General features: G+C 40.1%; 1 long non-coding RNA gene across 1 annotated transcript; it reads left to right on the plus strand.

The window, feature by feature from the left end:
* The first annotated feature begins 5,777 nt into the window (after positions 1-5,777).
* On the plus strand, positions 5,778-13,915 carry LOC116640609. The gene is made up of 3 exons (XR_004301037.1): positions 5,778-6,248; positions 8,251-8,325; positions 13,747-13,915. It is a non-coding gene; the product is annotated as an uncharacterized LOC116640609 (long non-coding RNA).
* Positions 13,916-15,382: the final 1,467 nt, after the last annotated feature.

Here is a 15,382-nt window from a genome sequence, read left to right on the forward strand (position 1 = left end):
GGGCCCTGAGATCATGACCTATGCCAAAATCAAGAGTTGGACGTTTAACCAACTGAGCCACCCAGGCACCCCTATTATAATTTTTTAATCATCCTTTGGTAGGCCCCAGGTTGGCTGGGTAAAGCTATGTTTGTGAAAGGAGATGTAACCTGGGGATTTCCAGATGGTTTGTTCTTTTGATTTCATTCCATCAAATAAATTGTACAAGTTCTGTGAGTTTCCCTCACTAGAGTAGCGATAATAGGCCATAGCCAAGAAAATAGGCAATTTAGTAGGGATAAAGTACATAATGATGTGTGTTGAGGCCACTGGGTTTGTCCATCCCAGGTACTTTTGAGTTACTATGTGTCAGCAGCATGTCATTGCAGGTGGTTGGCTGAGTCTGTGCATTAGCTTGATGGACATCATTTGCAACCTTCCAGGCATATTTCCTGTGCTGTATGCCCAGACCCCTTTGCACCAGGGCTTCGGGTGCCACTTAGGTTTTGCCGGTCAGATGTCCTAGCGTCAGATTCACGAGACATCATTTTGCGAGTGTGGGTCATGCAGATGGAGTGCTTCTGGAGCCGGCAGCTCAGCTGCCCCATTCCTGGAAGCACAAGCTAGAGTTTGTTTCTTCTGTCCTCCCAGTGATTCTTTAGGCCATGTTATAACCTGCAATGTAGTATTTTCCAGCTGTGGGTCACAATTCATTAGTGAGTCATGAAATCAACTCCTCGAGTGTATTTTTAAAAATTAAATAGAGAAACAGCAGAGGACAGCACATGTCAGATGGGTAAATATTGTGAACATTGTTTGAATTACATATTTGTGTGTTCGTGTGTATACTGGGTCATGATATAAATTATTTCTGCAGTCAATAAAATTTAAATAAATCTCTTTCTGCTAAACTAGTGGATTCTATTCTCTGAACCCTGACCAGTACATAGTAACAGTTGAGTAAGAACAAATGGTATGATGTGACTGCCAAGAGATTCAGGCTTAGCTCACACTGTTAATGTTCGTTCCCACTTACTGAAAGTCTGCTTTACTTCTACAAACTGTTTTACTCAGAGCGTACCTGTGGGAGAGTAGATAAAACATTCTGTATAGATGACAAAAATAGACACAGAGATATTGAGTAACTTGCTTAGCATTTCAACTAATGACCACTATTAAAATTCCCAGGTCCTGTGGCTTCAAAGTCCATGTTCTTTGCAGTATCTTCAGTCTTCCAAGTGGTAGAGAGAATACAGAATGCAAGAGGACTAATGACAGCCCTCTAGTTTATCCATACCTGGCGTCTATTTCCGTCTGGGCACCATACTCAAGGGAAGTTGTTCATATCTGAAGCTACTCTGAAAGTTAGAGACTTGGAACCATGTTCATGAGGGATAGATGGAAGATCGGGGGGGGCGGGGCAGGGGGGCGTTGTTTGGAGAAAAAGTGTGTGTTGGGTGGAAGGAGTGGCTAGAGAAGGTTCTTGGGGGTATGATAGATCTTTGATTTTAAAGACTCAGAAAGGGAATTAGGTTTGTCATATGTGACCCAAGAGACTGGGACTAAGATCAGCGCATTTAATCTATAGAAGATGGTGGCTATAAGAGAAAATACATATTGGTCTCTGCCCCCAGTTCCTGGCACGGAGCTCATAAACCCTTGTCATTTCCTAAGTGAGAAGAGCACTAGGAGTATCTCTTGTTCTAATATTGGTCTTTGACCCCAGGTGCTGACACAGAACTTCTGAAACCCTTGTCATTTCCTGGGTGATGACTGTCTTGTTCAAATAAGGTGACTCTGGGTGGCTTCCTATGGGTCCTGGGTGTGGGCTGGTCACCAGAAAGACCAAGCCATGATTAGAAGCTTGGAATTTCCATCCCCGCCCCCCTGAGAGGGAAGAAGGGCTAACACTGGAATTAATAATGGATCATGCCCATGTGATGAAACCTCCATAAAATCCCCAAAATAAGAGGTTAGGAGAGCTTCCAGGTTGGTGATCACGTGGAGGTGCTGGGAGAATGGTGAGCCTGGAGAGGGTGTGGAAGCTCTGAGACACTTCCCACATAGCTTGCCCTCATCTCTTCCATCTGGATCTTTGATCATGTCATTTAATCAACTGGTAAACAAACGTGCTTCCCTGAATTCTGTGAGACACTCTAGGAAATTGAGTTGAAGGAGGGGGTCACTGGAATCTCTGGTCTGTAGCCAATTGGTCAGCAGCACGGGTGACAGCTTGGGCTTGTGACGCATCTGAAGTGTGTGTGTGTGGGGGGAGGGCAGTCTTGTGGGACTGAGCCTTTAACCTGTGGGATCTGATGCTATCTCTGGGTAGATCGTGTCAGAACGGAGTTAAATTGTAGGACACCCTGCTGGTATTTCGGAGAATTGTTTGGTGTGTGGAAAAGGCTCCACACAATGAGTGACCCGAAGTGAGGTGTTTAATGTGAGTAGTAAAGGAGACAAACAGGGAAGAAAGACAAAGGAGGGCACACCTGGTTTTTCCCTACATAGGAAGGAAACAGCTGAGTATTCTTTACAGCGGCATAAGGGCAGACGCCTGGAAATTCCCTAAGATAGCAAATTTAATGAAGAAAGCAAAGAACATGCCATATGCAAGAGCCGTATCCTACCAGTCAATTGGGTTGAGCTCATTGGAGACTAATTTTCTGTGTTACATATGCAAAGTTTGGATATTTTACACTATTTTTACTTTGTTTTATTGTGAAATATAACATTTAGAAAAGTGATAAAAGTGTACAAGATAGTAAATAATTACAAAGTAGAACACCTAAGTAGTAGTCTAGACCGGTTTTCCAGGAGGTGAAGGCCCTCTGCTAATAAGGGTTGGTTCCTAAGCTCACATCAGTTTTGCTTGATTCCATCTGGATGGATTCAGTTGGTAGGAAAAGGGAAGCCCGGTAGCGTCCGTTTATAAGGGCAAGTTCTTCCTCCCCAGCAGAAAGGAAACCAAAATTTTTTACCGATGTCCAAAGACAAGCCTCGTTCTCACACATGGGACCGCACCTTATGATCTTTAGATGAACTACAAGTTGAATAATAACCACACTCTCAGTTCACTACCTTCCCAGGCAGAAGCCTTCTTCCTTGACAATTCTGCCTCACTGGTGATTCCCACCGTCCACTCCTGTCCTTAGTGCTGGACACCTCAGAAGAGAAATAATCAGGGAGATGCCTACAAGCATCCGCTGCTCCATCAATTAACTCACCTGGGTGGCTAGCAGCAGAGGAAGCCACGTACTAGTATTTGAACAATTGGCCTAGGTGGATAGGGAGGCCAAGGCCCAAGATTTGGGTTTCAGAGCACCTTCCTTCCACAGTACTTCCTGCCACAGGGCCCTCTCCATCCCCCCTGGCAGGACATACCAGATAATTATTTCCTCAAATTCGTTTTCCATCTTATCAATGGAAGAATGATGGAAGACTAGAGGGCTAAGATACGGAGGCACCTGGAATTGTGTGAAGTGAATAGATAGGAGTTTGCAGTTAATGGGCCTCAGACACACTGGCATGGTTACGGGAGTAGTGAGTCCAAGTTGTCATTTAGAGCATTCTCAGCAGGGCTTCCTACCGCAAGCGTCTTGCTTTGACCATCCCCAACTCAGATCTTAGTCCAGTTTCTCATTTCTCTTCTTTTCCCTGCATCTTCAACTCCAATAGTGGTCCCTGTTAGGGGAGTGCCAAGAGTTCAGACATCTCTCTGCCCCCCAACTTCCTTCCCTACTGGTAACCTCTATTGCATGCCCTTAAGGTAGCAGTGATAAACTGTCGGTCTTAAGAACCTCAGATTACAGGGGCGCCTGGGTGGCTCAGTCGTTAAGCGTCTGCCTTCGGCTCAGGTCATGGTCCCGGGGTCCTGGGATCGAGCCCCGCATCGGGCTCCCTGCTCTGCGGGAAGCCTGCTTCTCCCTCTCCCACTCCCCCTGCTTGTGTTCCCTCTCTGGCTGTCTTTCTCTCTGTCAAATAAATAAAATCTTTAAAAAAAAAAAAAAAAAAGAACCTCAGATTACAGAGAACGGTAGAAATCATGCACCAAAGCTCAATGATATTTGTAGTAATATTGATAGATTCAGAGAGCATCCCTAGATATAGAGAGAGCTTTACATGCAAAACCCATGCTAAGAGGCATGTAATCATTCTAGTAAAGATAATAGCGTAATCTTTGATCAGGCATTTAAAGCCATAGTACCTCTGTTCATTAGTGTAAAATTTACTATTTTATGTAACTGACCCGATCCTTTTAGCTGAGAAATACCCTCTAGTATTATATCATCATTCTGAGAAGAGAGGTGAGGTGGGGAGAAATAACTTATCAAAAGTGAAAATAAAATGCCCTTTGCTGAAAAGACACCTCTCCCTTTGGAGATGGGTTATGGACACAGTGTTTTGACAGTGCTTTTTCTTTTCCTTACTGAAAAGAATGGGAAAAGGGAAACATAAATGAAACTGGAATTCTCACTGAGGGAATCTAGTTAAAAAGTGTAAGGAAAAAAAGAGAGAAGTAAATTAAAAATGGTCTCCCCTTACTGGTAACTAAACATGGTTAAATTGGGAAAAATTTTAAAAGATCCAAGAGGTCTCCTAAGGAAAATATCTAATAAATTTTTATGAAAGTAAGATTATAGGGGCACCCAGGTGGCTCAGTCAGTTAAGCGGCCACCTTCAGCTCAGGTCATGATCCCAGGGTCCTGGGATCGAGCCCCGCATCGGGCTTCCTGCTCAGCGGGAGGCCTGCTTCTTCCTCTCCCTCTGTCTCCCGCCTTGTGCTCTCTCTCTCTCTCTCAAGTAAATAAATAAAATCTTTTAAAAAAAAATGAAAGTAAGATTATAGAGAAAATTTAAGATTAACAAATTACTAAATTATGTCTTGATTTGCTCCTAATTTTCCAAAATGGATTTTACAGATGAGTAAAACAACCTCTAGTAGAATAGTAGCAAAATAATGCTTGTCTCTGGCTGTTGGAATTACAAGTAATTTTTTTCCTTTTTGGATTATCTATATTTCAACATTTTAAACATGAAAACTATATTATTGCTTAAGAAAAAAGCTTAAAATTTTATGATGAAACATCTTTGTTTAATTTTGATCATATTTACTATTTTAATGAATATTTTTAATATCGAAAATATATGGGAAAGTTATGACTACAAACTACAAGTTTTGAAGAAAAAAACATCCAAGTTGGTATAATAGAAAAGCGTTAGCTTTGGTGTGTTTTAGACTCGAGTTTAAGGTCTGCGCTTTTATCAACTAAAAGATCTTGAATAAATAAAGTAACCTTATGGCTGCTCAATTTTTTTAGCATGAAGTAAGGAGAGTCATTAGGTAATCCACAGGGTCCCCTCGGGCTCTCCTATTGTATTTAGTGAATTTGGAGTCCAGACTATACGGCTGTGGAAAACTACCGCCACCTGGTGGCCGTTATCTAAAGAGAGGGGGCTGTAGTTAAGGTATAAAATCATTCATTCATTCATTCATTCATTCATTCATGCTTATACAGTATTTTCTAAGGTGCAAGGGGCTAGAAGGGGAATACTGTGACAAAATACTCTTCTGAGAGTATTCACTCTGGGTATTAGAAAGGGCATTATACTTAGAGGGAAATGAAATCCCAAGTGTGTTCCATTTTGAAACCCCTGTGGGATTTATAAGGGCTTAACTTTTAGTTGACACAATTTTTTTTTTTTTTTCTGGCATCTTAGAGAAGCAGGCAATCTCAGAAGTGATGTTTTGACAAATAGTAGCCTAGCTCAGGACAAATGACAGGAAGCTCTCATAAAATATACTTTGACTAGAACAAAGGCAAATAATGATATAATCCCCTGCAGCTGTATGTTTGGAATGGAAACGTTATATTGTTGGGAATGATAGGAAAAATAATATTGGAAGAAGATTAATGCTCTCTGAAGGTCCTGTCCGACGGGGGCGGGGGGGAGTATAGGATAATTCCATGATATGTGGAACAGTACGGTTCAGGAAAAAGAAGGTGCCCGTTGAACTGAGACTGTGTTTGATTATCATAGAAGAGCTGAAACACTTTTTCATAGTCAGAAAAAAATCAATATACAGCCAAAGAAGAGAAGCTGTTTGATGATAAGGCAATAAAAACTTCAAAGGGTAACTTAAAAATGTTTCCTAATTCATTTCAGCCTAAACTGGTCCCCATGCCCGTCTCACGCGGTCCCCCAGCTCCTTCACTGGAATATGTTAGCCAGTCTCCTTGGAAAGGAAACTCTGTCAAACTCCGGGGGTGAGTGGGAGAAAAAAAATGGTGCTGGCAGAAAGAGAGGAAGTGTTTTTTTCAATTTAGTGCCAGAAGTAAGTGCTGACATTGTCTCCCATGTGTTTGGGAACAATGGCACATACCACTGGGAACACATTCCCTTTCCCAAGTCCCTTGCTCAGAGGGGTTTGGCAAGTGGCTGCAGAAGTCACAGCTACTTCTCCCTCCCCATCCCCGCATTTCTGAATCAATTTCCTCCCTCTTGTGCACAACACAGTTTCCACCTTCGTATTATTAGCATCATCATCCAGAGCGAATTCTCTTATTCTGCCTGCACATGCATGTCAAAGTGAAAACGCTTCTTCTTTACATAAACCTCGTTTCCTCTCTTCATAAGCATGCCTTGGGTTGGGGGGGGCAGTTTGAACATTAATCTCAGGTGACTTCAGAGCTGCACAAAGTAAAGCCTGCATTTTTCCTAGGCTAAAGTAGACAAAATTAAGTGAAAGGAGCCGGTGGCCAGTTGATGCTGATTAAGATGGAAGAGAAACTGGTTAATTACATGGGCTCCAGGCCAGTGTGCCCCCCTCCCCTCCCACCAAGTTCATGGACGGGTGTGTTTAGATTTCTCAGGCTTCCAGTGCACCACTGCTGAACCTGCTGGGATAGCTGCCTGGCCCTTGGCTACTGCAGTGTAGCTGAGGGGTAGAGAGACATATATTGTTTCTTTCTAAAGATAGGTCTATTTATATGTGACGCGATGTCTACGTTGAACATCTTTTGGTTAGAAGGCAAAAATAATCACCCAGTTGCCACGTTTTACCTGTGCTTTCTCTCCTAGACTTATTTGTAGGCATAGAATATTATCTTTTAAACTGCTTTGTCCTGATATAATTATCTGTGCCAACTTCTGTTAGAATCAACTTAAGAACTTCAATTAGAATCGAAATCGCTGGAGGAAGGGAACTAACCTTTTAAAACGCTGTATACTCAGGCCGCGTGCCAGCTACATCACTTGTACCTGAGCCGGGTAGGTCATAAAGCCAGGGCAGAATTCCTCTTAGGGCAAAACCTGGTTTCTTTATTTTTAGGGAGTCGGCAAGCCGTTCTGATGGGCTCCCTAAGTATTAGAGTGGGTCCCAGAGCTCAAAGCTTGCTTGGGCAGCCTGAGAAGGAGGAGAGGCACTGAGACTCAGGTGGGAGGGCGGCCCAAAATGCGGTGGAGGCTAATGGGAGAAGGGACCGGAGCCACGGAGAAACTGCTTGCATCGAGGATGGACAAGGAACTTGTTCTTTTAAATATTTATTATGCAAATTTCAATCATATACAAAAGTAGAATGCATGAACTGCGTGCAGTCATCACTCAGCTTCAACACTTACCAACTCAGAGCTGATTTTGTTTCTTCTGTAACCCCACCTACTCCCCCATCCCCAACCCCAGTGAATTATTTGGAAACAAATCCCAGACACTGTATCACTGCATCAAGTCCGGTCATCGGTTTGCGGAGCCATCTGGGCCGCAGCTTCCCTCCTCTTACCCACACTTCAGTAAAGTTGACGGCACACGCAGCTTTAGTGTCCCTGCTGCTTTGGAGGACGACAAAAAGCTGAAAAGTTTGCATATGGGCCAAAGTAGGTAAAGAACAAGACAGTGCTATGAAGTTTGATGCAGAGCTGAGATTAACAGTGAGTGCAACTCTCAAAAAAAAAAAAAAAAAAAAAAAAAAGAGCAGAACTCTCAAGAATTCCTGAAATGATTGGGGGGAATAGAAGGCAAGGAGGGAGTGCTAGGTTTTCTACAGGAAGTCAGAGGAGGTCTTCATGCAGGACTCTGTGTGTGTGTGTGATTATTAAAATGAAGAGCAGCTCTAAAAGGCTGCAAGTCTTGGGGACAGCCAGACAGCTGGCTTTTGGGTTACAGTTGCATATTCCAAGTTTCCTTTCCTTGAAAGGAAAGAAAATACTAAATTTAGACACCATCTTTTAATTCCTCTGTAATTTCCCTTTCTGTCTCTTTAACAAAAGCAGTCTTTGGACAACCAAAGCAAGGCATGTATTCTCCACAACGCCTCTCGGACACATGACATCACTGGGGAGGAGTTGGTAAGCAATCCCAATCCCAATTAAGTTTTCAGCTGCTCTCTTGGTTAAGTCACTGTTCTTTAATAAATTGCAAAGAACAAGCAGATGTTACTCATTTATGGAAAATGGACCTAGATACCTACACAATTCTCCCGCGGGATGGGAGGGGGAGGGAAGAAAAATGGGGACCATAGTTGGACTAAATACAGATTTGTCAAATTAATGATGCTCCTTAGGTTTATAGATAAACAGAGGAATTGGGGACCTGAAATGTCATCTTCTCTTAAGAACCATCTACACAGTTGATAACTGCCCAAATAATTGTCCAACTTTGGATATACCATGACTTCTTTTTTGGCACACTCTGTGGTGTGAGTTACAGGTGCATTACTTCCAGGATGGTTTATCTTGAGAATTGCTATTCATATGCTAACGAAAAGAAAATTCTTTTCTTTGAGAAAACATAACAGCCACTTCTCTATCTGACAACTTGTCCTTCTGTCTTAGGAAAAGACAGAGGCTTTCACCTGAGAAACAAAAATTATAAGCGATGTTAAGACAATTTATTGTTGAGAATATTGCTATTCAGAGGCCTTAGAAAATAATATCCAGACATCCACTAGATGTCACTTGATGTTTGCTTTTTTGGTGAAGGTAGCATTTTCTTTTTTTTTTTTAAAGGTTTATCTGCAATTATGAATTGACGACTCCCAGTGGGTCCAAACTGGCAGGAAACAAGATGCAGCAATATTTGAGTGAAAGCAGGCAAAAGTCATTAAATGAGAACAATGATTACAACTTTAAATAAGATTTGGGTGGTTGTGGGGTTTGCATAATCCCTCCTGGCATTTGCAAGGATGAAGGGAAGCCAGCAGCTTTACCCTCCTGCTGTGTTTAAACAAAAAATGGAAAATTGTAATGAACAGCTAGATTTTTCCTATCTTCCATTTTCTGTTTTCCTCCTCCTCCTCCCTCCCCATTTTTAAGAGAACACAGCTTTTAAAATGATTCCCTTCAATGAAGTTCTTTTGCAGCCTTTTAAGCCTGATTTTTCTTTGTTCAAATTTCTACCCACCGATTAAAGCCCTTTGAATCCGCATTATCTCAGTGAAAGGCATGCGACAAAAGTCAATGGTGAAGATGTCTAGGGATTTTGTGAGGATTCTCTGGGGATACCCACTTCCCGTACTTGCTAAAAATCTAATAATCAGTTTCGGTAGAGACCATGTATCCTGGGGTTTTGTTTTGTGTAACTGCTATTTGTTTATTTTTTTAACTGTCATTGTATTTTGGCTTCACGATGGTTAAATAAGTCTCAGTATTAAGTAAACTTCTCTGACCCTGCCTATTTCCTGTCTTGTCAAACCTTTCCCTGTAAGAATAACAGTGTTCTTTTATTTGGTAGTGTGCAGCATGATGTTTTTGGCATGCTCAACCTTTTTGACTTGCAAAAACTTGTGACCTCAAGCGTGAGAGAAGTGAATGCTTGCTTTAGTACCTCATAGGGTCCCAAACTTAGAAAGGGTCCTGTTGCATACATGTTAGAGTTGCAAAAGAATTATCAGCATATTTGTTCCCCAAACATTACAAATAATAAATAGGAATAGATTTTTTGCTAAGTTACTGAAATTATTAAGCCAGAGAGTACTCGAACATTTTGTTGCTACTAAACCTACATAATTCCTCAAATTGACCTAGCTAAACAAAGATGTAGTGCTTTTATTTACTGTGTTCTATCTAAATAGTTCATATTTTAAAAAACATTTTCAAACCAGCACGCATTACATGGCAGAGTTAGTATTGCTGTTCTAAGTAAAAGAAGAGAAGAAATGTCTGTATTGCCTAGTCTTTACAAATCCAGATCTAAATGCTTGTCCAGTGGATCCTATAACGTAGGAACCACCCAAATCAAGTATCAACCAAGGGGCATTTTTTTTTTAAGGTGGCTATTTGATAGCATTTTTCCTATCTTTTGGTTTATCCTCTATTTTTCAGTAATGTAGACATTATGAGAATAAATACCATGGTGAACATCTCTTGCTTTTAAAAATTGGCAACTGCCAATTCTTATTTATAAGTAAATATTTATCTTGAAATATTGCGAACTAATTGGAACATGAAGAAAGTAGATTGGGTTGATTTGAAGACATCATAGCATAAATTGTTATAATCACGTAGCAATAATTCTGGCAATTTTTTGAACATCTCAGCTAACAAAAATTTTCTAAATATCTGAAGTAGGTGAGATTCGATAAAAAATATTATCAAGCAGTTCTCTATCTTTTATCTTTGGTCTAGAAATACCATTTTAGTAAAGAGTCTGTGATAGGCAGTAACAAATTAATATTTGAGGATTGAAGACACATCATCATCCTGATCTGGATAACTTTTTTCTCTAAGGGTTTGAAACACAGAGCTCTAAACTCAGTTTAAGACTGTCTTAAACTTGTCATCAAACTTCCCTCTATTGTTCATTGTCATTAGGTATTTCTTCTTTTCCAGAGCTGACTCTAAAGAGATTTAAATAATATTATCAAAATTTATTGCATTCATACCACACACAGATGCTCTCCTATACTGTAGCCCAAAACCCTATTTTATTGTCTTCCTTTTATAAAAATAAAAATGAAATACAGATCTTCCTCAGCTTACAATGGGGTTACTCCTGATACATCCACCATAAGTCGGACAGGCATTCAATTCCCCTAAACTACCAAACATCCTCACTAATTAGCCTGGCCTACCTTAGGCACACTCAGAACACTTACATTAGCTTACAGTTGGGCAAAATCATTAACTCAAAGCCTATTTTATAATAAAGTGTTGACTATGTCATATAATTTATTGAATACTGTACTGAAAGTAAGCAATAGAATGGTGTATCAGCTGTTCGCTCTCCTGACCCTGTGGCTGACTGGGGGCTGCAGCCCAGGGACCCTGCCTGGCATCACCGGAGAATCGCAGACTGCACATCACTCTCTCGGGAAGAGATCAAAATTCAAAGTTTACCGAATTTGTATTGCTTTCACACCGTCGTAAAGTTGAAAAATTCCAAGCCAAACCATCGTAAGTCAGGGCCATCTGTACAATTGATTTATGACCTCTTCCACTTTTTAATATAAAGCTATAAGATGCCGTAATAAAATGAAAAGGATTTAAAAGTGAAAAACTGGCATGTTTTAAAGAAACACCCTTCAAGTAAAAAAGATGAAAGCCCAAAATAAAAGCCCTAAGTTATTGGCAGTCTTAGCTCTATTGTAGAGTCGTCCTGGATATGGATTTGGAATTCAGACTGCCTGGGTTCAAACCTCAGCTCCATCACCCACTAGCTGTGGATTTGGGCAAGTTAATGATCCTCTCCAACCTGCAATGGCTTCTTATGGTAAAATGGGAGAAATAATATGGCTTATGTTCCTTTTTTGGAAGAGCCAATAAATTCTATTTGCAAAATGCTTAGCACAGGGCCTGGTCCCTGATGAGTGTTTCATAGGATCTACTATCAAAATCATTATTATAAAGCTAGATAATAATGTCCTTACAAACTTTGGCCATTTTTATATCATCCGTTGTATTTATCCAATGAGAACTTTGCAAAGAATTGAGAGGTTGGGGTCAAATTTCTATGTCACTAAAGCACCTGAAATACACCTTGAATTTAGTTTGTGATTAGTTCTACCACCTGTTTAATACAAACACAAGAATCAATGAACTTGCTTGTTATAAATTCTTCATATTTGTAATAGCTATAAAAATATTTAAAAATTGCTTCAGAGCATCTATTAATCTGGAGAATACTTGGCAAAACAGTTGTTAAATATTTACCCATTTAAGAGAGAACACAATGAGATATTAGGCAATATGAAATATATTCATTTGCCACTTGTTCTCTCCTTTTTAAAAATTAGTCTAAAATACACCCAGTATTCTGCAAAGCATTGACTAGTGACGAATGCAATCCATGCTCACAGAACAGTCTTGTTCACTACTACCATAGTTGAGATTGTTTAGCAATCTTAATGCCAATGAGTTAAAAGGACATATGATTAATATAAATAATCTGATTTAGTAGAGCAAATTATGTACTTTATGGTTCTACTGTGGCAGCAGTCCAGCCTAAAAAAGAATGCTCATCAAATACTGAGCCACAGTATTTACAACAAACACATTGACCAAAGTAATACAAACAGAATGAAAATGACAAAATTCAGACATCTTAAAATGATCACTCAATCTCTCTTGAACACATATGCACACCAGAATACTGTTGTTTTTTTTTTCACATTTGTTGAAATTATGGAATCCTTTTTTTTTTTTTTCTTTCACTGAGCGGCATTTCCCATCACCAATTGATTTGCGTTTGCAAGGCCAGCATTATAGATGCAATTTATTCCCTCCTCAGACTAGGGTTGCAATTTTAATGGACCTCCGATAGATGTAGCAGTAAAATAACGTGTCAGTGTTCACACAGGTTGTAATGAAAGGAGCCAAAGGTAGTGTAATCTTCCACTCAATTACACATTTTTATATTTTCAGTGCCTTATACTTACAGCTAAGTGGAACATTTATCAGACTTACTACTACATCAAACACTGAGAAAGATCTTACATTATGAACTTTGGTAGCTTTTTCCATCTTCAACAGTTATTCATACTCTCCTCATACACTCCTCCTACTTCACTCCTCATGCATACTTAAACAAATAGTATCTATTTTAATCCTCCTGATGGCCATGTAAGGTGGACATTATTATCCTTTTTTGAATATAAATAACTGAATCTAGGAATGTCTGGAGAATCTAGTCCTACATGGTTTGACCTTTTGAACAAATCCTTTCAAATGTACCGCTACTACTCTTCAGTTTCAGCTTGATATGCTATGGTTTTCCCCCAGGCTTGAGTTGATTTAGGCACTTTCTAAGGGTTTGCCTATTATTCTGAGATCACTAGATCTAGTCAAAAAAACCTAAACCCTTTATATCACCATAGCATTACCTTTTCCTACTCTTTATTCTATAGGAGAAACATGCTTTCCCTACGTACAGCTTATTATGGAACAGTCCACACTTTTCCAAATATCCTGCTCTTCTTGACGTTCTCTCTTCGGGTTTCCACAAAAATTTTAAAAATAAGAATTTGGCGGTAACAATATATGGACTGTGTAATAATCCTAAAATAGTCAATTTACAACTGCCAACACATTCTGAGCTTTCTTCCTTTTTAAGTATCTTTGGGGACATTTATGGTTGTTTCTCCATCTATCTCCCCTCCTCCACTTAAGCCTCAGTGTGGTTCTAGGGAGGTTGAGTCCACCTGGGTCTCCTGTGCATCTATCTCCTGGCCAATGATTGGCTCAACGGTAGGCACGTGACCTAAGCCTGTCCGATGCAAGCAAATTTGAGACTATTGCTGGGAATTATCAAAGATGCTCACTCTTTCCCAGCAGACTTGAAAGCGGAAGCATTAGCCCCAGCAGGAAGTAGCAGCCATCTTAAAACCAAGAGAGGTTCCAGCCTCAGGATGGAGCTGACGCCATGGTGTGCGAAGCGGAAAACAACAGAGAATTGGATACTTGGTGACATCCCTGATGCAGCCTTGTCTGGTATCTCTCTACCCCTGAGCATTTTAGATGATTGAATACATTCCCTTTTTATGGTTTAAGCCACTTCGAGTTGAAGTTTTTGGCCACTTGCTACTCTTAGCCATCTTAACTTACACAGCACTCCCCGTGCTTTCCCACAACTGGTTGCTCTAGTAGTCCTGCAGAGCTGGCCAGACCAACCCCTTCTAGGCATGGGTTGCCTTGTTTTAATGGGACCACGCTCCCTTTAAGAGAACCTGATTTTTTTTTTCTTTTTAAGCACATTTAAATTGCACAATCAGGATTTAAAATAGTGACCAAAAGTGCTTACATCTAAAAATTCTCAACCCTGGTCCAATATTATGCTATGAGCTGTGAAAGAGCTGATAAGCTGATAGAAGGTATTTTTCTCATGACTCTTTGTTTCTTTGAAGTAAACACCTGGGACTGACAGAGTTTGATGTCCCAGCTTTTTGGATCCCCAAAAGGATTACAGCATGATTTTACGACCTCTCACAAACCCCTCCTCTACCAATGAAAATTACTAGGTACTATAAATCTGTCTTTAAAAAAAATTAATTGGAATCAAAATGTGCTTTGAAATGAGTTATTTAATTTTATGTTAGCTCTCTTAGAGTTTTCTGAAATGTCTTCTAATTGCTTCAACATGGTGGTGAAATACTTTATGCATGTAGCTTTAGAAGTCAATGATACAACAAGGTGTACAATGAAAATAGTAGTCCTCTGCCTAACCTTCTCCATCTTAAGTCAAAACACTTTCAAGTGCTTATTTTCTTTGTTTTCATGTTTCTAAATAATATGCATGCAGCTATTTCCTTATTTTTTTTTTCAGATGTAAGCGCTCTCTACTGGTTTTTTTTTCTTTTCTTTTTTAAAAAAGATTTATTTATTCTAGAGAGAGAGAGAAAGAGCATGCACATGAGCGATCAGGGGAAGGGCAGGGGAAGAAGGAGATAAGCAGACTCCCCACTGAACAGGGAGCCCCACACAGGGCTCCATCCCAGGACCCTGAGATCATGACTTGAGCCTAAATTAAGGGTCAGACGCTTGACCATCTGAGCCACCCAGTTGCCCCTTTATTGGTTTTCTTCTACAGTTGATAATTCAGCTTTCTCAGCATACTCTTTTGTGGCACACTCCTCCCACCTTGCTGTCCTTCTTCCTATCCTCCCAATGTAATTATATAGCAATATTTTGGCTAGATTTATAGCTCAGCCACACAATATACTATGGTAGCATGTTTATGTAACTTCATTAATAATAGCCTCTTTTTTTGTTGCTTAATTTTTTTGTGTTTATCATTAATTTCTCACCAATTCTTTGATAGAATAGTAAAACTCCCTTGAATGGAAATCAACACAAGATAGTCTATCCATTTCTTTTTCTTTTTCCTTTTCTCTAGATTCTTCTATTTTTAATGCCCCCTGTCTCTGGCCTCAATCATGGCTGACTGCTCTCCAGCCTGCTGTTCAGCTGCCAT

This window comes from Phoca vitulina, unplaced genomic scaffold, assembly GCF_004348235.1.
Source record: "Phoca vitulina isolate PV1807 unplaced genomic scaffold, GSC_HSeal_1.0 scaffold20, whole genome shotgun sequence".
NCBI classification, from domain to species: Eukaryota; Metazoa; Chordata; class Mammalia; order Carnivora; family Phocidae; genus Phoca; species Phoca vitulina.